The sequence below is a fragment of the Lithobates pipiens genome, unplaced genomic scaffold (genome assembly GCF_037356315.1).
Source record: "Lithobates pipiens isolate NorthernLeopardFrog02 unplaced genomic scaffold, aLitPip1_a1.2 Scaffold_30, whole genome shotgun sequence".
In the NCBI taxonomy this organism is placed as follows: domain Eukaryota; kingdom Metazoa; phylum Chordata; class Amphibia; order Anura; family Ranidae; genus Lithobates; species Lithobates pipiens.
Genome location: NW_027507791.1, coordinates 3,672,501 through 3,700,314, shown reverse-complemented (window position 1 = coordinate 3,700,314; position 27,814 = coordinate 3,672,501). Strand labels below are relative to the sequence as shown.

Below are 27,814 nucleotides of genomic sequence, written 5' to 3'. Positions count from 1 at the left end.
GAGGAAGTAAACCCATCAGGGTTTACTTCCTCTTTAAAAGCAAAGACATGACATACATATGCGACCCCCAACAGATCAGCAGATCTCCTGGGGATCGCACGTGTATGCCATGTCTTTGCTTTTAATGGATTTACAAAAAAGAGCTGATTTTACAAGCTGGAAGTGCCGCCATCTCTCTTCTCTTACTACTGTGGACTTGGTTGTGGACCAGGCGGGCACCCGGCTTCATATAGCAGCGGAGAATCTCATTCTTCCTTTTACAATGGGGGAACTTGTTCTTCTAACAAATGTTTTTCCTGTTCTGTCTCTCCAGTCTAAGCACTACAATTGTGATCTCTATATTTTATTCAGTTGTGGCAAGATAGCTGTAACTTACAGTCTCAGTAGAATTAGCAGAGACTCAACCCAAATTACATCTTGCAGATCGTAGAAAGCTTTAATCCAAAACCTGTGCTTATCTTCACAGATGAACAACAGATAGATCAAAAAATCATAGTGTGTCTATCTCCAACAATTAAATGTGCTCAGAACAGAAACTAATGACACACTGAAAAGAGGGTGGGACTAGCTACAGAGCATCTCCTATCTACGAAGTTAGGAAGGACACAATTATTTAAAGAGGAAGTAAACCCTGCTGGGTTTTACTTCCTCTTTATTTCCCTGCAAATGTAAAGCATAATGGGCTACTATACATTGCATAGTAGCCCATTATTTGTCACTTAGCTGACACAGAGGCCCGCACTGTCGCCATTGTCCCCACGAGCACGGAGCTTCCGTCCTCGCCCCTCTTCCTTCCGGGGCCGTGAACTCCGGCTCTGTGACTGGCTCGTAGTCGCGTCACATCACTTCCGTGCATGACCCCTATTAGAAACAGCATGATGTGCCCTTTCTAAAGGGTGAATGCGTCGATGACATTGGCGTTTGTGTCATAGTCCTCGCTGCTCATCACTTTAGTAAATATCTCCTAAGCCTTAATGTAGGCTTACCTGTAGGTAAAGGTGGTCGTACAGGGTGTACAATCACTTTAATGGATTCACAATAAAGAGCTGATTTTACACGCTGGAAGTGCCACCATCTCTCTTCTATTGTCCCCATTGTGAAATTCACCTAAATCAAAGACTGCTGAAAGTCACCAAGCTGCATAGTGATTCCAAAACAGTAAACTCACCTGAAACAATACTAAATACTACTCTGTCTAATATATTGACCCACTGGTAGTAACAGTAAACAGCAGTGGCTAGTATCCTCTTTAAAGAAGTTAAGACGCTAAAAATACTGCTGACTTTTAATAATAGGAAACTTACGTGGGGTACAGGGATGCAGCTCTGTCCTCACTGGAGCCAGCTCTTCAGCCGTCTTTGCATTGGCAGGTTTGCTCTGGGAAGCCAGCTGTTATTGCTTGCAGCTTCACAGCTGGTTACCTATGCAAATGCAGGAGCCATGCTGTGCTTTGTGACAAACAGGTACCTGCCTCCACCCCCTCCAAAAAAAAATTTTGAAGGGCCAGAACTTAAATAGTAGGGAAGTAAGCAGACAAGTGGAACCTATTTTGGGTGAAGTGCCGCTTTAATAAAATATATGTACCGTTTCAGAATTGGTTTTAAAAAATAACAATGAATATTAAATAAAGCTTTTGAGTACAATATGTCACTTTGTTTTGTCACTTTAATTGATGGCTGGCCTGTATAGGTATGTGTATGTAGTTTTATTTGTGAGACCTCGGGAGGTTTGCTAGCGTGTGCCCAACACCTCCTTGATTGATTCCCAGACAATACATTGCAATTCCCTTGTAACAGCCAACAGAAGCTCTGGGGCTTAACTCCTCGCCACGCTTGTCACAGACCTGCTTAAATACTTTCAGAGAACACCAAGAAGTGCTTATACTTCTAAACGAAACTTCTCAAATCAATTAGTGGGTGGTAGTGTACCAGCTGATGACTTTTCTTTTGTCTGGAAGCCATGGTTGTAATAAGTAACATTAATTTAAAAAGCTCACACTTTGCAGGTCATTAATCTCTGCCTGGCATTGTACTCTCCTCTAGGAAGACAGGAGAGGCCATCCAGACTATTCGAAAATGACTTTCTTTATCTTCTTTTCCAGGCCAAAAAAAAATGAAAGTAAGCTGTAAAGTTCAAGCGCAGGTTAATGCATCTGAAGAGGCATAAAGTCTACAAGTTTGGTACTGGCAATAATGCATTATTGAATGGGTTTTCCATCCATGCAGGTTGGATGGACCCCAGATAAAAATTAATAAATATATAAATGACACAATGCAATCTGGCACTGGAATGCTTTGTGTGCCGTATACAATGACAGCTGAGAAATGGAAGGCAAAGAATTACGGTACAAGGAAAAGCAAAATTTGGACATAAAAAGGACCATGAAATGAACAGAATGTTTGTAAAGAACCCCGCTATGTTAGGGATGTATAATATCCAATTTGTTTTACAACCATATTATCTGTTCTTAGCAAAGTATTGCACAGTAGAGGCGTTAAGGTAGCCAGTGAAAAAAAAATGACTGTCCTTTCATTTCTTTAAGGAAAATAAAAGTTAGAAAAAAAAAAAAGTAGTAATATAGCAAGGTTATAAAACGTCCATGATGCTCAGCCCTGTCCTATTACTGCAGATCCAGCTAAAAGCACAATGAAAAACCTAAGGCAACTTTATATTCTAGTGAAGAAAACACTTGCGCCTACAAACGGCAGTCAGCACTTGTATAATAAATCTTGCTATATCTGCATATTTGAATTAAACAGATACTCTAATGATGCTTTCCTACAGAGATTCGACAAATACATACTATAATCCTATTTGTATCTGTAATGTTTGACTACACACCATTTTGGATACAATGTAATGCAATAAAAGAAAATATGATAGTAACAGAATAAATAGGTAGAACAATGTAGGAACTGGAACATTGCATAAGCAATTTACTTAATGTAAAGAGTAACTCCACTGAGAAAAAAAAAAAAAACACATTCCTCTCTGTGTGATCTATGTACATTGCAGGGATTTTCCCAAACTTTGTTGCAGATTCCGGCTTTTTGTTATTCTGAGGAAATTGCTGTTGGTCTGTGTCCATGTGCTTTAAAATTATCAATCAGCTGCTGCACTTGCATGGCTCTAATAAAAAAGTGGCAGGATCTGAATCCCTTTAGACGTGATTTCCCTTTGGTAGTATCTCACTAAAATGACACCTTTTTTGCAGGGGATGCCTAAAAGCTGACTTGCATCTTAGTGCAGACCTCTGGGAAAATCAGTAAACCAATCACACAAGCAGGAAATTACATTTCTTGGTGGCGTTCTGTACTCCATCTGTGTACAGAACACCTTCAGGTTGCTATACTGCATTGCATGTTACCGAAAACTACAGCACTGCACATTGAAACGGAAAGGTCATTTTTAAGAACATTAAATTACAATATGACTTGTGTTGCAATTTTATATGCTATATTTCTCAATTTTTTCCCATGAAAATGGAGTTAACCATAACAATAATATTTGCGGATGTGCCTAAAACGTCTCAGTTTTAGTATATCTTTGCCATATGGACAATGAAATAAAAGCCCACAAAGAACTGCTTCTAACGCTACTGTTAGTTGGATAGATTTTACCTAATTTCCAATGGCAAAGTGAGCAGATATCCTTCAAAATACCCAGAGTTGCTTTTTGGGTAACAATTTGCCTTGTAGCACTGGGGTCCTTAGTTTGAATCCCAGGAAGGATGTTATGTGCATGGAGTTTGCATGCTCTCCCTGGGCTTGAGTTGTTTTTCTCTGGGTACCCCGATTTCAAAGATTATGCTGATAGGATAATTAACTCCTGTATAAATTGGCCCTAGTATGTGTGTGCATGTACAGCGCCTTGAACAATTCATACCACACTTTGTCATGTTACAACCAAAAACGTAAAGTATTTTACTGGGATTTTATGTGATAGACCACATAATTGTGAAATGGAAGGAAAATGATAATCCACATTTTTACAAATAAATATCTGAAAAGTGTGGCATGCAATTGTATTTAGCCCCCTTTACTCTGATACCCCTAACTAAAATCTAGTAGAACCAATTGCCTTCAGAAGTCACCTAATTTGTAGTCTACATGTGTGTAATTTAATCTCAGTATAAATACAGCTGTTCTGTGAAGCACTCAGAGGTTTGTTAGAGTGCCTTAGTGAACAAACAGCATCATGAAGGGTTAGGTTATAAAAAAATATCCCAAGCTTTGAAAATCTCATGGAGCACTGTTCAATCCATCATCTGAAAATGGAAGGTGTATGGCACAACTGCAAACCTACCAAGACATGGGCATCCACCTAAACCGAAAGGCTGGGCAAGGATAACACTAATCAGAGAAGCCGCCAAGAGGCCCATGGTAACTCTGGAGTAGCTGAAGAGATCCACAGCTCTGGTGGGAAAAACTATTAGTCGTGCACTCCACAAATATGGCCTTTATGGAACAGTGGTGAGAAGAAAGCCATTAAGCCATTGTTGAAAAACAGCCATAAGAAGTCCTGTTTGCAGTTTGTGAGAAGCCATGTGGGGGGCACAGCAAACGTGTGGAAGAAGGTGCTCTGCTCAGATGAAACCAAAGTTGAACTTTTTGGCCTAAAAGCAAAATGCGGTGTGGTGGAAAACTAACACTGCACATCACCCTGAACACAGTATCCCCACCGTGAAACATGGTGGTGACAGCATCATGTTATGGGAATGCTTTTTTTAGCAGTGACAGGGCAGCTGGTCAGAGTTGATGGGAAGATGGATGGAGCCAAATACAGGGAAATCTTATGCCGCGTACACACGACAAGACTTTCGGTCAGAATAAACTCTGACGGCTTTTCCGACGGAGTTCCGACCTAACGGACTTGCCTACACACGATCACACCAAAGTCTGTTCATTTCTAACACGATGACTTACGACGGGACTAGAAAAGGAAGTGCAATAGCCAGTAGCCAATAGCTGCCCTTGTGTCGTATTTGGTCCATCGGACCAGCACACAGACGTACGGTTTTCCTGATAGGAGTTGATTCCGTTGGAAAGATTTAAAACATGTTCTATTTCTAGGTCCGTCAGACTTTTTGAAAAAAAAAGTCCACTGAAGCCCAAACACGATCGGAATATCCGATGAAATGATTCTGTCTGACCTTTTCTGCCGGAAAGTCCGGTCATGTGTATGAGGCATTAGGGATACATCAAATCTCCTCCTTTAAAAAGGCTTAGTCACTCCAAATACTGGTGGTCCTGGACCCAGCTCTCGATCTCTAATAGTGTCGCCGACTTCAAAACTCCCAAACGTGAGGTGGTTCCAATGTTTTCAGTTGTAATATAAGGATAAAGGAAACACCTCTCATAGCGTAAAAACATTTAACTAAACACATTTGTTAAAAGCTAAGATGGACTCTTACATTTAAAACAGAAAAAAAACGCAATAACATGGAACGAACAGGAAGTGATGTAAGAGGTGCACAACTCTGTCTACAACGCATCGTTTGCACCATTATTGCCATTTTTTTCTGTTTTAAATGTAAAAGCCCATGGCTTGGCTTTTAATAAATGTGTTTAGTTAAATGTTTTTATGAGACAATCTGACAGATCTTGAGCTATTTTGCAAAGAAGATCTGGTAGAGACATCCCCAAAAAGACTTGCAGCTATAATTGCAGTGAAAGGCGGTTCTACAAAGTATTGACTGAAAAAAAATAAAAAACATTTATCATTTTCCTTCCACTTCACAATTATGTGCCACTTTGTGTTGGTCTGTTACATAAAATCCCAATAAAATACATTTACGTTTTTTGGGTATAACATGACAAAATGTGGAAAATTTAAAGGGGTATGAATACTTTTTGAAGGTATACATGTGAGCTAAGGACCTTAGGTTATAAACTCTTTGAGGGCATTGACTAATGTGAATGTACGCACACAGTAGGTAAAGTGCTATGTAAATTGTCATCACCATATAAAACCGCCTGTAATAATAATTATGGAAGCACAGACCGCAATAAAAACCTTTTCCACACTCTGTCTAAGAGCTATGCTTTAATTGGTGATAGAATCTCTTTAAATACCTCCAGACACGCAAATTGTTTGAAGCCAGACATGTGATTTGACCTAGCAAACCAAGTCAAATCACATAACAGGTCAAACAACACCATAATCATCTTGATAAAGGCATAATGAAAAAGAAATTACTTTTATGAAAAAGCAAAAACTAATTTTAATAGAACAGCATATAATAACTTATTCTGCTTCAAATTGTCTTCTTCATCTTTGTAGGATAATAGGAGACTAGTTATGTTTTTATGTGCTGTAGGTTATTGACTGCTGATTACTGCATTATTTGTGATTTTGCCTAATTTGCTTTTTTCTAAAGGTAGACAGGATTTGTACAGCATGCTATTATTGCTGCACTACCTTCTTTTATGTAACCATAGTAATAACCGTTATTAAAGAAAATCTGATTCTGGCCTCACTACAGTAACTTGATATGGAAAACACTGGAAAGCTTTTGTTGTTAATTTTTTTTTCCTAGCCATAATAAAAAAATTTATTTAATTATGTTTCAGGATCAATAAACCTATTCATTCTCGAAAAATGGTATACATCAGATGATCCAAATGCTGAAAGTTTTTTTTTTACTGTGAAAGGGGCATAAACTGCGTGTTTTTATTAGCCGTTGCTCACATGACCAGCCATAAGTATATGATTCCCAATCTAACTGTTATTGGATCAAATGGTAAATCTGTCTGGTACCATTAAAAAAAAGAGAGATGTGACCTGACAACAGCCGCAGTGACAAACCTCCATTCCTTATGCCCCGTATACACGATCAGAAATTCCGTCTGGATGGTTTTTCGGACGGAATTGCGCTCAAGCTTGCCTTGCGTACACACGGTCACACAAAAGTTCTCTGAACTTTCGACCGCCAAGAACACAGTGACGTACAACAACACGACGAGCCAAGAAAATGAAGGTCAATGCTTCCGAGCATGCGACGAATTGTTAGCGAGCATGCGTAGGAATTTCGCGCTTTGGAATTGGTACAGACGATCGGAATTTCTGATCTGAACTTTTTCCCGACCAAAAAATAGAGAACCTGCTCTCAGTCTTTTGCTGGCTGGAATTATGCCAGCAAAAGTCCGATGGAGCATACACATGGTCGGAATTTGACCAAAAGCTCACATCGGACTTTTGCTGGCAGAATATGTGGCATAATATGTGTATAAAAACAGAAGAAAAGAGTGATGGGACTTTAAATGAGGAATGTCACTGCAAAAGGGTAATGCATAAGGTATAAAATGTTATAATTTATTGATCAGAAGCCATAATATGGAGATACACAATATGTCTTGGTTCATGGTAAAAAAAACAAAAAAAACAAGCGTATTCAAAAGAGCTGACATATGAACAGAAAATACACATACATGTAAATTACATAATGCTAAATAGAAATATTATACATAAATGTGATCACGGACCAAATACATGGAGAGTAGATGATATGCCAATCTTGACAAGGCACCTTAAAAAACTCTACACGTTTCATGGCTCTTAACACTCATCAGAAGTTAGCTGCATAATGAACTATGAAAAATAGGTACACAGAGAATAAGGCCCCACCTCCCTTGATACCAGCTTGGCATATTTTTATAACTGACTTGTCTGTATCAGACCCCTTGGTCCCCAAAAACATTCTCTCCCCTTTCAGGGTAGAGGGGCCCCAGCTGATGAAGTCACGTAGGACATAACGCGTACGGGGGAAGAAGCTATCACACAGACGTCACCAGCAGTCATCTCTGACAGAGTACTCTGCGTCTCATTGGCGTTGTTACACGCACCATTTTTTATACTTGTTGCATTGATTGCCTGCCCAGCAATCTTTTTACGGCTATCTGCCTTTTATATTCCTTGTGGGATTTTATATTTTGTGGAATATTTTCAATAAATGAATTTTGTGGCGTGCACTTAGATTGTGCCTTTTTTCTTCCATTGGATACACTGCTCCTTGGATCATCTGCTCCATCCGGCTCTTCTACCCACTATTCCAATCCCGTTTGTGGATACAAGCCTGTATGAACTGCTGTTAGCTCAGAGGTCCATCACATCTGGTAAGAGTTTGGATTTGGTGGTGGAGGATCAGTCACTTATACCATACAGTGCATCAGAATCATGTTTTTCCTCACTAGGTGTTCCTGCCCTTTTATCGTGGAGAACTTTCTGTTGCACCCATATTAGCATATGGATTTTATATTTTGCGCTGCAGTAATTTGACTGTTAGCAAGACTTTTAAAATAACTGATATTCTCTGTGTATCCATTTTTCATAGTTCATCGTAGCACCTCACTCCCAATGAGTGGTCAAGAGCCATAATATGCATAGAGTTTTTTTAGGGTGCCTTGTCAAGATTGGCATATCATCTACTCTCCATGCATTGGCCCATGGTCACATTTATGTATAATATTTCTATTTAGCGTTATGTCATTTCCATGTATGTGTATTTTCTGTTCATATGTCAGCTCTTTTGCAAATGGTTGTTTTTTAACATGAACCAAGACATATTGGGGGTTATTTACAAAAGGCAAATCCACTTTGCACTACAAGTGCACTGCAATGTCAGGGAAGTGCAGTTGCTGTAAATACAAGGGGAACATGCAAAGAATATAAACAGCATTTTAGCTTGCACATGATTGGATGATAAAATCAGCAGAGCTTCCACTCATTTCAGATATGGGCGTGCCGCTGTCAACGGCGATATGCCGCAAGTGGTGGCTTCCGTGCGCATGCGTGGGAGTGACGTCATCGTGGCTTCGTCGAATGACAGAGGCGGAGCAGCGAGACCCACCGAGACGATGGATGCTCCAGACTACAGGAGACAGCGGTGACTTCACTGGCTCCTGTGTCAGGTAAGTGACACATAATCGACTACTGTGCGATGCATAGTAGTCCATTATGCTTTACCTTTGCAGGGAATCAAAGAGGAAGAAAACTCATCAGGGTTTACTTCCTCTTTAAACCAACTTAGTGCCTTATTTGCAATGAATTTGCCTCAGAACCTGAGTAATTCATATGCGTTCAGGTTTAAAGGGATGAGGTGGCAAATCTAGCTGTGCTATCAAATTGACTAGTCACATTTTCAAGCCAGTTAAAAAGGGAAAGAAAAAATAATTTATGGAAAGAAAAAAAATTCTACAAGTAAGCATTTAACATTTTTTTTCAGTGCTTTTACTCGCAACTTTCTAATTTGGTGACAAGGCCTCTTTAAGGAACTTTCAGCATCTAACCATTGTGCCCTAGATGACTGTCCCAATCCTCCTGCACCAGACACACACACACAGATACTCTGCAAAGAGATAGAGATATATGATTTATGGATTGCTAGATCTTGTAAGGCTCTCTTAACTATGGAAATGTTCTATCCTTTAAGCACTGCTGGAATCCAGGTTCATGAAAAGGACATCTTCATTGAAATGGATGAATATTAAAGGAGAGCATCTGAATATTAAAAATAATTGCTGCATATAAGATTACTTTTTTTTATCTTGTGTTAATAAGGGCGTCAGCAGGTATCTCAAAGTTGTGATAAAGTAATTCAGGATAACACACACATACATATAATGCATTATAACAAAGACGGGCACTTCAGCCTTGCATGAAAGGATAAATCCTATCATCCCTTAACTTGCTCGATAAAGTTGATGTGTATGTTAAAGAGGAGCTACAGTCAGCAAACATCATTTTAAATAAAGACATTTTTGGGATTGTTAAGCACCACTTTCAGCACTTTGGATATTGTTCAGAATTTTAATGGAGCCTTTATGTGCAAAATATCTACCAGAATTGTTCCTCAGGAAAGCCATGTCATCTATGGGTATCTGAAGCTACCATCCATACCCAGCATGTGCATCCTGATCTCGCGCATGTGTAGTAACCACACTGCATGGTGCACAGCAGGCCAAGGATGCCTGAAGACTCCTGGGATTGGAGAGAACAATATTCAAGGAGTCTACGGGCCTGTATAGTTACATAATTCGCCTAGGCAACTGTAAGCTAAAGCGGCTAGACGATTACAAAAAAAATAATATTTGTAATGAAAAAAAATCTACAATATCCAAACGTTACAAAACGCTGGATGAGAATACAGATGAGAGAAACTTTAAAAAGAGGGTGAAAAATCTCCTTTAACCACTTGCTTACTGGGCACTTAAACTTCCCTCCTGTCCAGACCAATTTTCAGCTTTCAGCGCTGATGCACTTTGAATGACAATTGCGCAGTCATACAACACTGTACCCAAATTACATTGTTATCATTTCTCTCCACAAATAGAGCTTTCTTTTGGTGGTATTTGATCACCTCTGCGGTTTTTATTTTTTGTTAAAAAAAAATGTAAAAAGACAGAATTAAAAAAAAAAATATATATTTTTTTATATTTTGCTATAAAATTTTGCAAACAGGTAATTTTTCTCTTTCATTGATGTACGCTGATGTGGCAGTGATGGGCACTGATGGGTGGCAATAATGGGCAATGATCGCCACTGGTTGGTTACACTGATAGGCAAGCACTGCTAGGTGACACTGATTGGCAACACTGGTGGGCATTGATAGGTGGCACTTGTGGGAATTGATAGGTGGCACTCATGGGCATTGATAGGTGGCAATGGCAGGTGGCACTAGTGGCACAAATGAGGCAGAATTGCCTCTTCCTCTTCAGGACCGATGTCCCTTGCAGATAAGCCGGTGATCTTTTTTTTTTCTCCTCATGTTGTCAGCGATTACCAAGCTTCTGTTTAGCTAATGTGTCAGCCAATGACAGCTGATCACATGGTAAGGGGCCGGGATCGACCCCTTACTCGGATCTGTGATCACCTAAATCTCAGTGACCGTGCGTGCCCTGCAGGGGGCGCATGGGGAGCATGGAAAGGGGAGGCCGCCAAATTCAGGTCTCTGCTGTGGCCGTCATTCGGCTGGCAAGAGGTTAATGTTCCATCGATTTGCCTAAATCTCACAGGCAGAGGATGTTAGGATTTGTATCTTCTTTATTTAGAAAGTGTGGGCCAAAAGGAACCAAACAGCCCCCGAACCTTGCCCATCTTAAGGTGCCCATCCATGTATCTATTTATGATGGATCTTGCTGCACGTGATTACAAAGAAGTGATTATTCACCAGCAGTTAAAATATTAATTGATGCATGATGATGTTATTTGAAAATATGAGCCATCAAAAAAAGATTTATTGAAAACTATTATTTAATATTTTTCAGATTGGCTGGTTTACACACAAGATTTACTCATTCAGAAGCGATCAATAGGATTGTACCATGGCGGATTGACCAACATCAAAATCCACCATCCAGGGTCAGTGGTTTACTTTTCTTTTTCAATTTGATCATTTTAGTAGCATTGAACGATTGACTGAGAGATCATATTGATCCTTATGGGGCCACCCTAAAGTGTTACTAAACCCAGCACCCTGCATTCACTATATCTGGTCTCCCACAGTACACAGAACATGGAAATGCAACTATTTAACCACTTACAGACCGGACCATTTTGCTGGTCAAAGACCAGACCACTTTTTGCGATTCGGCACTGCATCGTTTTAACTGACAATTGCGCGGTCGTGCGACGTGGCTCCCAAACAAAATTGATGTCCTTTTTTTCCCACAAATAGAGCTTTCTTTTGGTGGTATTTAATCACCCCTGCGGTTTTTATTTTTTGCGCTATAAACAAAAATAGAGCAACAATTTTGAAAAAAACACATTAATTTTAACTTTTTGTAATAATAAATATCCCCCAAAAATATATAAAAACATTTTTTTTTCCCTCAGTTTAGGCCGATACGCATTCTTCTACATATTTTTGGTAAAAAAAATGGCAATAAGCAATTATTGATTGGTTTGCGCAAAAGTTATAGCGTTTACAAAATAGGGATAGTTTAATGGCATTTTTATTAATAATTTTTTATTATTTTTTTTTTACTAGTAATGGCGGTGATCAGCGATTTTTATTGTGACTGCGACATTATGGTGGTCACATCGGACATTTTTGACACATTTTTGGGACCATTGTCAGTTATACAGCAATCATTGCTATATAAATGCAGTGATTCCTGTGTAAATGACACTGACAGTGAAGGGGTTAACCAGTGGGTGGCAGTGTAGGGGTTAAGTGTTCCTAGGGGTGTGTTACTAACTGTTTGGGGCTGGGCTTTCATTTAGTGAACACTGATCTCTGCTCCAATCACATGGAGCAGAGATCAGCGTCACGAGTTGCTAGGCAGAATGGAGAAATGCTGTTTACAACGGCACTTCTCCATTCAGCCGTCCCGTGAGACGATCGTGGGTATGCCCGCGGCAATAGAGTCCGCGGGACCCACAGCCGGACTCACTGGGGTCCCAACCGGCACGCGAGCGTGCCGCCGGCGGCACGCGAGCGTGCCGCCGGCGGCACGCTCCCGATGGCACACTCCCGATGGCATGCTCCCGATGGCACAGCGGCGCACTCCCGATGGCACGGCGGCATTGAAGATTGGACGTACCTGTACGCCAATATGCCTGACCGTGCCATTCTGCCAAAGTACATCGGCGTGCGCTGGTCGGGAACTGGTTAATTATGACTATCAGTGTCTGGTTTGTAGGAGGAGGTTTTCATTCTCTCTGACTGTGCTATGAGGCTGCAGGACCCCTGACCCTCTGTCTGGACAGTACTGATTGGCCCTGTGCTGATCACATGAACCCTCCCAAGAAAAAAAAAAACTCTCTAGAGCAATACACACCCAACTGAGCATGTGCAGAGTGCGCCCAAGGCCCTGTTCTATCAGCAGTTGGATTGGGGACAGTAGAAGGGGAGGATCAGAGAAGACAGGCTCAAACAGCCCTTTTATACAATGCAGAGGATTTAACCCACACAGGGAGTATAACAAGCATGCTTTACTGCATATACAGTCTGATTTTACTGTTGGGGGTTTAGTAACACTAACACCCCAGAGGGGGATATGGGGTTTGTCACAGGGATTTAGCCAATTCTGTTTAAGGCTGTCCATACATGTGTAGATTTAATTTGTTCAGCCCACAGGGTGAATAAAAGAAATGTAATTCCTCTATCCAAACTAAGAGCAGGCAGTGATGGCTGTCAGGATCCTTGAACAGTGCCTGCACCTTATTAGATGCAGGTGCTGTTCAGCTAACAATTTTACGACAGGCTTCTTCAACAAAAGTCAACTGAACAATTGACTTTTGCTGAAAAGAAAAGTTCCAGGAGGTTCATACACTGCTCATATCTTAAAATTTACCCCATGGAAATCATTTTCCAAATCCTTCAGCTCTACCAATAGTTTTTTTTATAATGTTTCCTTATAATGTTTGGAAAGAAGGAGAGTCCTTCTTTCGCCTTTCCAGAATAATGATTCAAGTAATTATGTGGCATCTTAGATTACTTAGAAATAGTCCCTATCCTTCAAAGGAGATTACAGTCTGCTGTCCTAACCACACACACACCAGGCATGGGCGTATTTAATGCGGGGCAAAAGGGGCAGTTGCCCAGGGCCCAATCATAGTTGGGGGCTCCCAAAAGCAACTGCTCCTTGAGCCCACATTGCCCACAAATAATCGTCCCATGTAGCGGGTGCAGACAATTCCCCACTTGCTCTCTTGGCCGGCTGAGTGCGACAGGGGAGAGGCAAGTAAGAATACACATGACTTTTGTATTCTGACAATATTTACCCATGCTGGAGTTCAGATTTAATGTACAGAACTAGACATGTGTAGTTCATTTCATTCCAAATTGAATTTCGGATGAATTTTCATTTTTCAGAAATCCAGATGTATTTGAATTTCTCAATTAAAATAGGACCCAATTTAAACTAATCCGAAATAACGGAAAAAAAAACAAACATTTGGATGGAATTCAAATTGTTTTCAAATCAATTTCAAATAGTTTTCAAAGTTTTTGAATCCAAATAGTTTTCCAATTTCCAAAGAGAAAAAAAATTAAATAGAAAGGAATATAATAGAAAAAATATAGAATAGAATAGAAAAGAATATAACAAATTAAAAGAATAAAATATAATAGAGTAAAACAGAACAAAATAGAAAAAAAAAGAACGGAATAGACTATAATAGAATAGAAAAGAATAAAATTAAAACACAATAGAATAAAATAAAATATAACCATTTCCCAAACTTCAAGTTTAAAAGTATAGAATCAATTCAAAATTGAATAAAATAGAAAATAATTCAAATAGAATACAAAATAACAGAATAGTATAGAAAAAAACAACAGAGCAGAATAGAAAGAATATAACCATCTTCTGAAATTCAAATTTTGAATAGAATAAATTTGAATAGAAAAATATAGGATTAGATAGGATAGAAAATAATAGAATAGAAAATAAAATAACAGAATAGAAAAGAATAGAACAAAATGAAAAATAATATAATTAAAAAAAGAATAGAACATAAAAAAAACTATTTCCCAAAATTCAAATAGAATCAATTCAACTTTGAATAGAATAGAAACAATATATATTAGAATAGGAAGATAGTTATATTCTTTCTATTCTATTTTATATATATATATATATATATATATATATATATATATATATATATATATATATATATATATATATATATATATATAAAATTGTATTATGTTCTATTCTATTCTTGTATATTATTTTCTAGTCTATTCTTTTATATTTGAATTTAAGATGATGGTTATATTACATAGTTAGTAAGATGGAATAAAGACACCAGTCCATCCAGTTCAACCTGATTGAGCGTCTAAAATTGTCCATATCCCTGTACATTGCACACTCACATCAGTCCCTACTCTCAAGGAGCCCACATCTACGGCGCGTGTGCTGTAGACAGCGATGCCTGTATTTTGGCAAATATCTCCTAAACCGTGTAGGTTTAGGAGATATTTTTTAGACCAACAGGTAAGCCTTAATCTAGGCCAGTGATGGCGAACCTTGGCACCCCAGATGTTTTGGAACTACGTTTCCCATGATGCTCAACTACACTGCAGAGTGCATGAGCATCATGGGAAATGTAGTTCCAAAACATCTGGGGTGCCAAGGTTCGCCATCACTGATCTAGGCTTACCTGTAGGTCAAAGTGTTTTTTATGGATTTACAACCACTTTAACTACCACCTTAATCAGCCACAGAACCTGTGTAATTAATATGTGTGCAATTTTAAAGGGATGCGGTGGCAACTCTATGCACAGCCCACTTTATCGTTCCAAGGCATAGCCCTCTTTTCTTTTGGCAGTATTTTACATAGTCCAGCCTGGGTATCTCCTAAGGGTCACCCGTCACTGCAATCAGTCGAGGCAGTGCGTCATTCCAACTAGAGGCCCATACACACGTTATATAGTTTCATAGTTAGTAAGGTTGAATAAAGACACCAGTCCATCCAGTTCAACCTGAGTGAGTGTCTACAATTGTCCCTATCCCTGTACATTGCACATTGCACACTCACATCAGTCCCTACTGTCAAGGAGCCCACAATCCAAGGTCCCCATTCATATACTAGGGCCAATTTTGGACAGAAGCCAATTAACCTACCTGCATGTCTTTGGAGTGTGGGAGGAAACCGGAGTACCCGGAGAAAACACACGCACAGGCACAGGGAGAACATGCAAACTCCATGCAGGTAGTGTCATGGTTGGGATACGAACCAACAACCCGTTGTACTGCTAGGTGAGAGTGCTAACCACTACACCACTGTGCCGCCCATAAAATATTCTATTTTATTCTGTTTGTTTCTATTCCACTGTATTCCATTCTATTCTGTTCTTTTATTTTCTATTCTATTTTGTTTTACTGTATTATATTCTATTATTTTATTTTCTGTGATATTCTTTTCTTCTCCATTCTATTTTTTTCTATTCAATTCCTTTATTTTCTATTCTAATTTATTCGCTTTGGAAATTTGAAAACTATTCGAAATAGCTTTCGAATCAATTTTGAATAGTTTTCGAATCAATTTGAATTCCAAATATTTGAATCGATTTGAATACAAATAAACTAAACAAATTCCGAAAATGAATTAAGCGGGTTAAAGTAATTTAAAGAAAGGAATTTATGTAAATTACAAATTGAAACCAAACAATTGTTTTCGTTCTGGGCATGTCCATAGAGAACACAAAAGAATCTGCACAAGTGGAATAGCAGTATGAGGATTCTCAGATGTATGCGGTCCTTCTCTGCCAGCACTTTGGTAAATATAAGGATAACGAAGCTCTGCACTCCGTCAGGGAGGGGCAGTGCCCCGTCCAACAAAATACCTACAAATGGAAGTTTTGGTAATTTTGTGTGTTGGAAAGCAACAAGGTGGAATCTTCCTTTAAGTACATTCTGGACACTGAGAATGAGAACACCGATAAATCTACACCACGGTGCAGACTGCTAGCAAACACACAGTATGCTGTGCTCAGTGTAACAGTGCCAGACATCAATGGAGGCTTTTAACCTACTTTTTAAAAATTCCTAAACATTTAAAAACGCTAAATTATTAATTGTGTACACCATGTAAACACGACTCCCAGAATTCTATTTATAATGGCATAATCTATGCATCAATTCACTCATCTAGCCGTGTTCCATAGCTATGGAAATAATAGAACGTAGGTTTGCAGACGAGTAGAAGATATTCATAGGCACTTCATTAATAATGGATTCATCTAACTGCTACTCAAGGCCTTTTTTTTTTTTTTTTTTTTTTTATAACTGAAGGTTATTGAAAGCTACTCTTTAACTGTTTCAGCCCCCGAAGAATTTATCCCCTTCCTGACCAGGGCACTTTTTGCGATTCAGGCACTGCGTCGCTTTATCTGACAATTGCACGGTCCTGCGGCGTGGCTCCCAAACAAAGTTGACGTCCTTTTTTTCCCCCCACAAATAGAGCTTTTTTGGTAGTATTTGATCACCTCTGTGTTTTTTTTTTTTTTTTTGCGCTATAAACAAAAAGAAAAGCGTAAATTTTGAAAAATATCCCCCAAAAATATATATAAAAAAAAAATTTCCCTCAGTTTAGGCCGATACATATTCTTCTACATATTTTTGGTAAAAAAAAAAAATAATAATAAAGAAAACAAAATTGCAATAAGCGTATATTGATTGGTTTGCGCAAAAGTAATAGCGTCTACAAAATAGAGGATAGTTTTATGGCATTATTATTATTATTTTTTATTAGTAATGGTGGCAATCTGCAATTTTTTTTTTTTTTTTAGGGACTGCGACATTATGGCAGACACATCAGACACTTTTGATACTATTTTGGGACCATTGGCATTTATACAGTGATCAGTGCTATTAAAATGCACTGATTACTGTGTCAATGACACTGGCAGGGAAGGGGTTAAACACAAGGGGGCGATAAAGGGGTTAAGTGTGTCCTAGGGAGTAATTCTAACTGTGGGGGGATGGGCTACTAGTCACATGACAGCGATCACTGCTTCCAATGATAGGGGGCAATGATCTCTGTCATGTGGCTAGGCTGAACGGGGAAATGCCTTGTTTACATTGGCACTTCCCAGTTCTGCGGCTCTGTGACACGATCACCAGGAGACCGCGCACATCGAGTCTGCAGGTCCCGCAGGCATGGTCACGGTGTACACGGCGCATGCCCACTAGCCCTGCCATTTAAAGGGGACATATAGGTACACCCACTGCTGCCATTGTGCCGACGTAAATCGGCGTGCAGCAGTCGGCAAGTGGTTAAAATGCTGCCCTTCAGATTTTCTAAAAGTGCCCCCCCCAATCGAGTAGTCCTCTTTGCAACAGTTTGTAATAAACATAAGAGCTTCCACAAGCCTAAACCTCCTACTCCTGTAATTGGCATAGATGACGGTGGTGCCGGGATTGCAACTGTGGGCACCACAGCCGGGCACCCACTGTGAATACGCGAGCGGTGCCACGCGCTGTGATTGGCTGCGCAGTCATCTGGGACCTGTCACATGTCCCAGATGACTGACAGGAGGGAGGGGACGGAGCTGAGCCCTTCCTGCACTGAGGGAAGTGACATCAGGAGCCCAGGCACTGAAGGAGGCAGACTACGAGGGACCCCTAGCAACAGGCATTTAGAGGCGAGTTTTAAAAAATCCAATTTTTTTTCTTTTTTTTTAATGAATTTTAAGCATTTTTTCATTTTTTTGGGGTTTGTGGAACACCACTTTAAAGCTGGCCATACACCTATAGATTATCCGCAGATTTTCTATGGTTAGATGGAAAAAGTGGGAGATTAATCCATCCGCACAGTTTAGCGAACATGGAGAAATCTGTTGCACTTTTTCCATCTAACCATAGAAAATCTGCAGATAATCTATAGGTGTATGGCCAGCATAAGGCTTTGGAGAGAGATACATAAACACTACAGAGATATTTGCCAAGGTCTGATTTCATGAATCGGGTTTACATCCACTTTAATTGAACAAGCTGAAGTTAGAAGCTGATTGGCTACCATGCACAGCTGCACCCGATTCTGAACTCCCCAGCTTTAGTAAATCAACCCCAGTATTTTTTATTATAAAATGGAGACTGGTCATGTGAATAAAGTAATGGCAAATGCCCAATGCATGTATGCTTGAGACGTTCACATAACAGATAAAAACATAGTGTATTGAGGTTTTAATTGTGATTAATATGTTCGAAATCTGAACAAATGTTGATGTTTATAATGAAATATCATAGATATCCATTTGATGTGGGTAGATCCTCGAAGGGCACATGTAGTGAAAACATACCGGTTACTTTGGAGTTCTGAGGCTGCATTCACACCGGAGCGTATTGTAGACATGTGCAATTTGTTTCATTCTGAATTTGTTTTTTAATGAATTACGACAAATTCATTAATTTGGAAATATCTGTTTAACAAATTTTCCAGAATATTCGTAAATTCGAATATTCGAGAATTTGTAAATTCATACATTCATAAATTCATACTTTCGCAGATTAGTAAATTCAGAAATCTGAATTAATAATTAACTAATAATAACTTAACTATTAGATTATAGGTATTGTAATTTCCTTTAATTTATCATTTTATTTATCTGAACTTACTAATGCCTGAAATAATGAATGTCGTATCCAAACGAATGGAACGTAATGAATTAATAATAATAAATAACAATAATAATAATAAAAAATTATTATTACTATTTATTATTAATTTGTTCCGTTCCATTTGTTTAGATGCGACATTCATTATTTTGGATAATTCGTAACTTCGGATAAATTCGTATTCGTTACGTTCACTAACAGCCAAATTTTAAAGGAAAGTACAATACCTACAATTTAATAGTTAGTTACTATTTCCGATTTTTGAATTTTCGGATTTTTGAATTTTCAAATTTCTGAATTTTCTAATTTCTGAATTTTCTAATTTCTGAATTTTCTAATTTACGAATGTACGAATTTACGAATATACAAATTTTCTAATTTATGAATGTACAAATTTACAAATATACAAATTTTCCAATTTATGAATGTACGAATTTACGAATGTAAAAACAAAAACAAAAACGAACAAATTGTTTGGCAGTGCACATGTCTAGCGTATTGTTTTCAGGCGTAAAGTCGCTCTATTTTCCCATGATTTTTACTGCATGTTTTGCCGCGATTTTGTACAGGTCAAATGGTCACCAATGTAAAAAGAAGAAAAAATGCCCGTAATCTGCCTAAAAAGAAGATCCAGAACTTTGGATCGTTTGAGTTTCAGCCATTTTGGAGTGGAGATGTGAACCATTTCCATAGAGAATCACTTATTCTTTTCCCCTCCAGCATTTTTTAGCTTCAGGCTTCAAGCTACAAAACGCTCAGGTGTGAATGGGGCCTAAAGCGGTATTAAAACCAAAAGCAGACATTATATTGCAGCTTATAAATTCTTAGGTGTAATGGCTGCATTCATTTTCTTTTTTTTAGGCTTTCAGGTTTAGGGTCCCAGGCAGCTCTGCGGGTTTAGGATCCCTGGCAGCTCTGCGGGTTTAGGATCCCTGGCAGCTCTGCGAGTTTGGGATCCCTGGCAGCTCTGCAGGTTTAGGATCCCTGGCAGCTCTGCAGGTTTAGGATCCCTGGCAGCTCTGTGAGTTTAGGATCCCTGGCAGCTCTGCAGGTTTAGGATCCCTGGCAGCTCTGCAGGTTTAGGTTTCCTGGCAGCTCTGCAGGTTTAGGATCCCTGGCAGCTCTGCAGGTTTAGGATCCCTGGCAGCTCTGCAGGTTTAGGTTTCCTGGCAGCTCTGCGGGTTTAGGATCCCTGGCAGCTCTGCGGGTTTAGGATCCCTGGCAGCTCTGCGAGTTTGGGATCCCTGGCAGCTCTGCAGGTTTAGGATCCCTGGCAGCTCTGCAGGTTTAGGATCCCTGGCAGCTCTGTGAGTTTAGGATCCCTGGCAGCTCTGCAGGTTTAGGATCCCTGGCAGCTCTGCAGGTTTAGGTTTCCTGGCAGCTCTGCAGGTTTAGGATCCCTGGCAGCTCTGCAGGTTTAGGATCCCTGGCAGCTCTGCAGGTTTAGGTTTCCTGGCAGCTCTGCGAGTTTAGGATCCCTGGCAGTGGAAATCCAATAGTGATTAGTGCCGTGGGTGGGGGAGACAACTGGAACCGATCTTTTGTGACAGCTGTGCAGGATGAGCCACAAAAGATTGATTGCAGTTATTTCTCCCACACGGCACACTGATCACCTTCTCTATCCAGTGTCTTTCTGGGAAGGGGGGGGACTGCACGGGCCCCCAATACACTTGGGACCCCTGGGCAATGCCTGTGCAAAATTAGTGCATGTGGGCCAGAGAATGCAGCAAGATAGGCTGCATGCAAAATCAGTTTGAGGGAAATTTTGGATGTGCATTGACAATGACTTGCATGGAGGAACAAAAGCAAAGCAGCACGGTGAAAGGCAAAAGGAAATTTAGACCTCTTTCACACTGAAGGCATTTCTCAGGCACTTTAGTGCCTGTAAAGCGCCTTAAAAAAAGCCTCATCTGCAGTCCCAGTGTGAAAGCCCGAGAACTCTCACACTGGGGCGCTGTGCTGGCAGGACATACAAAAAAAAGCCCTGCAAGGAACTTCTTTGAGGAGCTAGCGGGGGGTTAAAAATGCCCAATAGCGCCCGAAAAAAACGACTAAAAACCGTCGGTTACCGCCTACACCCCCACACTGGCAGTGTGAAAGGACTCTAAAGTGGAACGCAAAAAGCAGATGAGTTATCCACATGCTGCTGACTTGTGTTTATTTGGCTTGTATAAGGAAGGGGAAAAGCCTTCAGAGGCAGCATAATAGGACATGATGTCTGTATGAAAATGGAAAACAAAGGCTGGCAGATGTAGCAGTAGACACCGGGGAAAGCTGCTTGATAAGATCCAAATCCAAATTAAAACACTAAAATTTAAATCCACCCAAAGTGCTTTACAAACAGTTTAGAAGCAAAAAACAACACGTGTGTACATTAATCATGAAAGTAGAATGATTGAGTGGAGAGGGATTAAAACCCCTGACAGCTTTTATTGCTGGCTGTGTCCCCTTACGGAAGATTCACCCTCTCTATCTGTCCCATTTACTATTATCGTTGAAAGTGAAAGTAAAAGAAAATCCCAAATTTTGGGTTGTCCTCAGAAAAGTAATAGAAGGCAAATCTTCCAATGTGGACACTAATTCTAGTGTCATTTGCAGGGATTTCCTCTCACTTCCCGTTTTGGTTATGGAACAGGAAGTGAAGGAAAATCTCTCCAATTGAAACAAATTGCAAAAGTAAACCTTACATGGGTTATACTCCTCCCCTATTGTATCTGAATTGAAAAAAAAAAGGTTTGCCTTTAGTTCTACTTTAAGACTACGGTCCAGACCTTATAAGGGAGGTTGTAACATCATCACTGTGCCATAATAAGCTCCTCTCTACTTATTATTTTGGCAGTCAGTTCTAGAGGATTTATAAGAGTACAAAGATTACATGAATGGCATTAGTTGCATGGTAAAAAAAAAAAGATGGCTTATTGACAGGCAATAGGTATAACTAAAGGCAAAACTTTTTTTTTTTTTTTTTTTTTACTTTTGGATAGAGTGGAGAGGGATTAGAACACCTATTAGGTTCTGTTAAAAGTGATTGCAAGGGTTCATTTTTTGTTTTTAATATAACAAACATATCATACCTACCTCCACTGTGCAGCTCATTTTGCACAGAGTGGCCCCAGACCTGGTCTTCTGGGGTTCCCCTGGTGGCTCTTGCGGCTCCTCCCCACATCAGGTAACCCCCTAGGAGAAGTTCTCTTCCAAGGGGGTTACAATGCGGGCCTGTGCCTGAATCCAGCATTCGGCGTCCATGCTATCACTCTATCCAATCAAGAGCCGAGAACCCTGGGCAGAGAGACAGCTCACCCCCCAGGGTCAGGTTCCAGGGCTCAGGTAAGTATAATGGAGGGGCTGGGGGGCCAGTCACTGCCAGGTGTTTTTTACACCTTAATCCATAGGATGTATTAAGGTGAAAAAACACAAAGGTTTACAACCCCTTTAAACTTTAAAAATGTATACAACGCAACCAAAGTATAAGGTAGATGAGAAAGAGAATACAAATAATGGAGAGAGTATAGCCTCAATTTTGGGAAAACGTGTGGAGGAAAGGGTAGGGTACTGGAAAATGAAAAAAGGGTATGGAGTAAGGATCTGGAGAGGGAAAGATAAGACTGTCGGTACATAATAACAAGATTAGGATGGGTATATCAAAAGTCAAGTGTCAACCTAACATTTTAGATTTACCATGGACAAATATAGAGTGTGAACCACTCCAGTGGCCACTTTAAGACCATATCACCACAACCAGGGATATATAATATACATAAAATATACATAAAATCATAGCTGGAAGTAAAATAGCTGAGCTAGCTGAAAAATAAGATATATGTCTAAATAGAATGTTAAAGTTAACAATCTCTTTCTAATTGAGAGATATTTATTTTCAGTGTTGAAAAGATGCCATTCCCTTGTATTGGCTGAGTGAGATACAATGTAAATAAATTGTAAGTCAGACTGAGGGGGATAAACTCAATGCAAGTCTCATATCTGGAGCTTCAAATTCCTCCAGATGGACACGAGAGTTCTGGCATTTCTCCTCCCAGATTTCAGATTTTGAGCTTAGCGCACATCTGCACTCCCTCCATTACAACTCACTGTCAAAAATAATCCACAGATTTCATATCAAAGCCATATGAAATTCTAATTTCAAATAGTCCCAGATGGCCCGCGTCATGGCACCCTTCCTTCGCCCTTTAAGTGATGCCATTCAGTCTGCCTTTTTCTTAATAATTCCGGCAGATGCAATCAATTAAGAAGAATTAGGACTGTGCAAGTTGTCATTTCGAGAGCTGAACAGTAAATGTGATTGCAGGCATTTAACCCCCAAAGTATTTGTCCTATACTCAAAGTATGTAAACGTAAAATAGCAGTCAATGCCTTTTTTATTATTATTATTTTTCAAATAAAACAGATTATAGTTACAGTTGGTACAAAATGATATAGATGTAAGCAGCCAAGACTGATAAGGGCGTCACTTATATTTTGCAATGACACAGAGGAGGACATTATTATTAGCATTTTAACATTTATAAAAAAGAACTACTTGATGCCCAACATGGCATCGGACACGGACACAGCCTCACTCTCCTCTATAGGGAAATCGGGTGGAAACGGACCAAGTGTCCGTTTTAATCCAATCCTATCCGATCCAGCAGATGGATAGACAATGGGACTACCATCCATCTGGATTTGATGGCGGCGGGTGTCAGCGGACATCTTCTGCTTCATAGGGGAGATGGGAGGGTCCATTTAGGTCCACTTAAAAAAGTGAAAGGCGGGCCTGACAGCTTGTGTGAAATGACCCTAAATGGTGTCTCCAGTCATCACAGAAGGTTCTCCTGTTTCAACCAGCTTAAACCTCGTTTGGGAGAGTTGTATGTGTTAAATATTTTTTTTCCCAGCTTATTCTGCTTGCTTTTACCTAAGGGGGATGAGAATTTAAAGTGCCCTCCCACCCCTCTCCATAGCTACAAGCAGCCCGATGCAAGCATTAATATTTGTAGAACAATCTATTGTAAGAATGACCATTTGATAGCTACTGCTGGGTCCTTTATAATCCAAAAATGGGGTCATTGAGGTCTTTAGGGAACTTCAAGTATATTTTAATCCTTAACTTCCTTTTTATTTAATTTTGTATAATGATAACAACCCTTCAGGCTTTTTGTCATTGAGGAGATTTCCCTTCCTGTCATGTAGACATAACAGGAAGTGGGAACAACTCTTTCCAAAATAAGGGACAAGTTGTCACTAGAACACGTGTCTCCATTGGAAGATTTCACCTCTGTTCTTCTCTGTTCCTGTCTCAGTGATCACTGAACATTTTGTATTTTCTCATTTTTAATGCTTTTCAGTAGCAGCGGTCACTAGGATATATACATAGTTACATAGGTTGAAAAAAAGAAACAAGTCCACCTAGTTCAACCAATAAACCATGATGGGGGTTCTAATTTCTCACCAAGCTATATTTGATGGACCGTCCAGCACCCACCTTGGACGCTTCCCCCAAACCCTTCCAGCAGACCAAGAGCTAAGACCAGCCCTTTTACTCCAAGCATCGTACACAAACAAAATGTTGGGATAAGAACCAAAAGGAATGACTGTTTATTAAACAGGAATACAGGTTTTATCCACTTCAAAAATAGGGCAATTACCACATGAACAATAAAACCAATTATTAACCAAAACATCACACAATGGTTAGATAACAAGGTAAAGTTTACATGAGGCTAATCCCATCATGTAGGAACCTCCAAGAGGATTAGCCAACAGGCAGAAACAATAGGTGACTCAATTAACAATGGGATACACAACTAGGAGGCACACATTGGCAGAGACATACTTGACAATAAACACATAACACCTTAATAAACAAATTATAGCAGGATACCTCAGCATCAGGTTGCTTTGAGCTGATTATTTTAATGCCTGCTCTGAGTCTAGGAGGGGGGTTGAGGCAGGCAATGCTGGTTTGGGTTTAGAGGAGCCAAATATGTATCTGGGTCCTCCAGTTCCCAGAGTCTGTTTTGGGAAGACATGGACTTGAATCTGAAGTAAAATTACTCTAAAAGGTCCCACCAGGCACACACCTCCCAAAGAATAGAGCCCCCTCCCCAAACACCAGGGCCCATAGTCAGTCTTCAAAAGCCCCTGTTGGGTCTGCCACTCTATTCAAAACTACAAATAAAAGTTTGGCCATATATAAACTTTAAGCAATGTAATATGTATATATATATATAGTACTATCCAGAGTTAAATCAAGTGTAAGGGCAAAAACAAGAATTTATTTGTGAACGGGCTGCAAAAATTAAACAGCAACACTCAGCCATTTAAAAAAAAAAAAAAAAAAACTGTGATAAGGAATAGTTAGTACCGCTCAGATTTTTATTGCTATATATTCTTTGGGCTTATCTGCCCTCACTTTCTTTTCTGGAGATCAAAGCAGTTTTAAACCCAAAGCCCAAAATGTAATGTATTGCAGCTTACCAAGTATTAGATGTGGTGCATCAGTTTTCTCTTTTTAGGCTTCTCTTCCTCTGTTTTTATCTGGTGATCTAACCACTAATACATCTCTTTTATTAGAGTACCCCCTGGCACATGGAGCCTCTTTGGACAGATGTATTGTTAAACTGGGGGGGATGGTGATGCAGTAACAAATTAAAGCCAAACTCCAGCTCACACGTTATAAAAAGTTACAGCAAACTGTTTCTTTTTTTCCTTTTGGGATGGTTTACATAAACAAATAAAAGACAACCATTGTAAGCACCCCTGTCAGCGGTAAACGGTGTGTCTCATTTTTCTAATCGCTACATTTGCAAGAGCAGACTTACTGGCCAGATCACCAGGTAACAATAAGGAAAAGAAAGCCTAAAGAAGGAAACCAATGCAGCTACCATCTAAGAATTGGTAAACTGCACGATATAAATGTTTGCTTTTGGGTCGATTACCTGTTTAACAGAAAAAGAGGAACATTTTGCTCATGGGAACACATACAACAAATAGAGATAGAGGAGATAACCTTTTCCCCTAACAAAAGAAAAAGAAAATTTTTGTTGTCTTTCACCCTTTTGGGGATATTTCCCTTTATTTCCTTTTTTTTTTTTACCCATAAACATTTTAATTGAAAGTAAATGTGACAAGAATATGCAAAACAAGAACTGGCAATACAAAGATGGACACATGTCCTAGTATCTCTACATACAAGGTCAAAAACTGTATATATATATATATATATATATATATATATATATATATAGTTTGAGGTGCTTAAACTCAAGCAGCAGGTGCATTTACAATGAGCTGCGCCAGTCCAAACTGTAATTTTAGGGCATGGCAGCCCACATTTAATGAATAAAGGGACAGTTTACTTATACATCAGTTGCCCATGCCCGGGATTCTTCCACATAACATGCATTAACGAATACCAAGCCACCTGGCTTACGTGTTGGCAGCACTGCTGCTCCTCTTACCAGTCCTTTGACTGTGTCATTCAGCTCTCCCAACCTTCAGTCGCAGCGCCCTGCTGCGTGGCCCACCTCTGGCCTAAGGATTGGGATTCTCCTGATACCCCTTATAGGAGCCGACCAAACTCCTGGAACCAATACCTGCTGTCTCCTGGCTTCTGACTGGGCCCTCTGACCCCTCGCTGAGACCTCGGTCTCGTGGCTTCTGGCTGGGCCCTCTGGCCCCTCAATGAGACCCCTGTCTCGTGGCTTCTGGCTGGGGCAAACACCACATGAACAATAAAACCAAATATTACCCGAAATATCACACAATAGTTAGATAACAAGTAAAGTTGACACAAAGCTAATCCAATCAGGCTAATTCCATCATCCCTTCCATCTCCCACACTGGGAGCGGTCTCCAAAATGGGAGCTCTAAGCCATCATCAGACCTGATTATATAATGACACTGCACACCTGTGTAGTGAGCCAGGTTGCAAGCGTCTAGCAAAACCTGGACCCAGGATTGAATGTTTTGACTCAGAACTACAGAATCCAGAGACATGCTAGTTCTGAACCTCCCATTAACCCTAATAAGACTCCTGGGCCACCTTTTCCTATATCCTCATAGTGACAGAGCCTCTCTCTGTCACAGTATGTATTTAGAAAATATTTGGAAGTAAGTCCTGTTGGGGGGCGACCACCCGACATATTGTAATCCAGTGAATAGCATGGTGTTTGATCAAATAACAAAGAGAAATAAAGTGGAAACGTTTGGCTACAAGTATATCCAGGCAGTAAATGAGAGAGAATGAAAGTGTACTCTGGGCTTTCTGGCCTTGGATGAAGCTTGTGATGGTGTCTAAAGAACCATTTCCATCAGCAGGCCTACCAATTACAGCTTTCATGGATTTTTTGGGCATACCTGGACAAGTAGAGTATACAGGATGATATTTATTTAAAAAAAAAAGGGATTGGGGTATGCCTACAAGAGGAGGAGATAATGTTAGGTTAGAAGGAAGCGGTTCACATTTATGTCAGGTATTGTGGCCATTACATGTGGAAGGGTCTCTGTATATCAGAAGAGGTATCAGGAAAGAAGGAGAAAAGAAAAAGAAAAGGTGCAGAAGAGGAGATTATATATATATATATATATATATATATATATATATATATATATATAGGGATTGGGGAGGGGGGAGGATGAGGTCCCCTTATTCCCTGTATTGCTGACCTCTTAGGGAAATTTAAGCTTCTAAGTGAGATCACAAACAAAAAAGTTTTGACTGGAATTGGACTTTACCAATGTAA

General features: G+C 39.8%; 1 protein-coding gene across 2 annotated transcripts in view; it reads right to left on the bottom strand.

Annotated features, from left to right (window-relative positions):
• Positions 1–27,814, bottom strand: part of MDGA2 (MAM domain containing glycosylphosphatidylinositol anchor 2) — a 1,078,966-nt gene that overhangs the window by 168,367 nt on the left and 882,785 nt on the right. The window lies entirely within an intron of this gene.